Source organism: Silene latifolia, chromosome X (genome assembly GCF_048544455.1).
Source record: "Silene latifolia isolate original U9 population chromosome X, ASM4854445v1, whole genome shotgun sequence".
Lineage (NCBI taxonomy): Eukaryota > Viridiplantae > Streptophyta > Magnoliopsida > Caryophyllales > Caryophyllaceae > Silene > Silene latifolia.
Genome location: NC_133537.1, coordinates 328,153,305 through 328,155,832, shown reverse-complemented (window position 1 = coordinate 328,155,832; position 2,528 = coordinate 328,153,305).

Genomic DNA, 2,528 nt, shown 5'->3' with positions numbered 1-2,528 from the left:
AGTGGAATATGCACCTAATTTAGCTTTTGTCACAGTGATAAATAATGTTAGGATAGTTTATAAATTGAAATTGTAATTAATAGGCTCAGAATGAATTTTATAGCAATAATTGTAATGATTTGATGATTGTGCCAAAAACTGAGCCTTAATCCCTTTGACTGATTCGATGTCAGTCAATTGAGTGATTGGTCAACCGCAATTTGACCCGTACCTGTCGCAGGGCTGGGGTTGCGGGTAAAAATTCGGTTGGATGAAATTTTAAATGAATTGGATAATCGGCCTTTTTCTTGTTTTAGGCCATTTATTATATCTTTATTCCACATGTGTAGTTAGTTGAATTTAAGTAGCTTCTTATATTGTAGAAACGGCCCTAGATTCCCTGAAGCCTTTAATATGGTTAATATTGTTAGAATTGGTAATTAGTATTGAATACTTATTGAGGATACTGTTGGATTATCTGCTGAATAGACATTTATATAGCCTTTCACATGATAGAATGTTAGCATTTAAGTTGGTAAGTTGGTCTTTTTGCCCTCTTATGGTTAAGTGGATGTCTTACTTGACTTGTGTGGTGTGGGCTAAAGTATTCAAGCTGGGACTAGCTGGGACTAGGTCCTAGGTGAGTATTTCGGCCTTCATCATAGATAGGTCTTTATAGTCTTTGACGAGTATATGTTCACTGCTTGATAGCCTTTGTGTTCCCGACTAGTGGATTTATATCCAAGTTGGGGCATGACCTCGATTTTATTTTGATAGTAAGTGGTCAGCTTAAGTACTAGCCAACCCTTTGGTGGACTCCTTAGGGTACTCACTTTGTTTTAGAAAAATTGTGGGTCTTGGGTGCGGTGGTGTGTATCCGCATGTCTAGGTCTGCGCAGATTTTAGGCTAGGGTTGTGTTGTGTCTTGGCCATGTTTTATTAATATTAACCGCTGAGCCAAGATACCGGTTCGATTACCTTCCCTACCTCGTGGTATAGACTCGAGTTACAAAGTGACTATTGACGGGACTAAGAACTTATGCCTGTCTTTGATATATTGCCCTTTCTTGTTTGATGATTCTATGAATCATAGAAGGTGAGATGCAAGCCGACTATGGTTGATAAAGTTTGGATTACTATTTGTTATATGATTCACATGATAGTTTAGTTTGGTCAGTTTAGGGGTCATAGGTTAGATTACATGATAATTACATTGTTTATCATATTGTTTACATGTTACATTACATGTTACATTAATTTTGACGATTCGTGGCTGGGAGGACTCGAAGTTACTCCCCACTGAATTGTGGCTTTCGTGTTTGTATAAAATGCGATTGACGGGTTGTTGATGCTTTGTTGGGGTCACGGGCAGCTAGTGAGCATAAGGAACCTTGGACCTAGTTTTTGGCTATTCTTATAGTAAACCTTTTATCTTTTGGTTTTGTATATTATTTGAAGGGACATATGTCTCCCTTTTCTATTTTTGGTTTGTATCATTCTATTTTCTTATTTAGCTATGGCATGTAAAGTAGTTCATTAGCATTGCAGGTTTTGGCACCCGCTTCTGGGAATGTTGGAAATGTTGTGATTGGTTTAGAAAAGTTTTTGAAATGACGGGTTTTTGGCTAGTTGAACCAATTACAAACATATCCTACCGCTTTTTCTAGAAATTTACGTAATTAATTAAGGCTAGATTTAAGGGTGTCAAAGTTGGTATCAGAGCCTATTGCTCCCGATGCACGTTTGTGCACCCCACTTAAAAATCACTTGACCTTTAAATAATAAACTTGAGAGAAGGGTAGGATGGGTAGAATTAGGATTTTATGTGGTAGTCTGTTTGTGATTGCTAATTGTTAGGTACTAATTAATTTTCTTCTTTTTAAGATGGCTCCGCAAGAAGAGACATTGATGATGCTATCTTACTAGTTCTTACTCAAATTCTCCAAAACCAACAAAATCAACAGAATCAAAGAAGCTCCTCTTCCTCCTCCGCCTCGTGAGGGTACTCCAGCACCTATACCTGGGTGGCTAATCAGTTGACCCGAATCAACACTCCCACTTATGGTGGAGAGATTGATCCAGCTGCTCTTACAGGGTGGTTTCGGGAGTTGGAGAAAAGCTTCACGTTGTATGTGTTGGGGTTGGTGTCCTTAACAGATAGTGCAAGGACTTATAAATCTCTAAAAGGATCAAAGGGTATACTTTTGTATCATAATCAGTTGGTCCACGTTTATCAATAACGGTTGGCTTTCTAGATAAGTTTGACGTTATTGTCATTCTGATGGCGGTGATCAACGGTCCCTAAAAGTCACACCTATAGGATACGTTTGAGAGATGTGACGGTATGAAAATACAGTCATGTAGATGCCAAATTTGACTAACCAGTTAGTCTGAGTTACTTGACTAATAATTAGTCAAAATGTGATGTTGAGATATTTTATTTAATACGGATTAAATAAAAATGGCTAAGGCGAATTAAGCGGTTAATTCGTAAAATTAAATATAAGCGATTTATATTTGATTAATGTATATTGGATAAATTAATTATA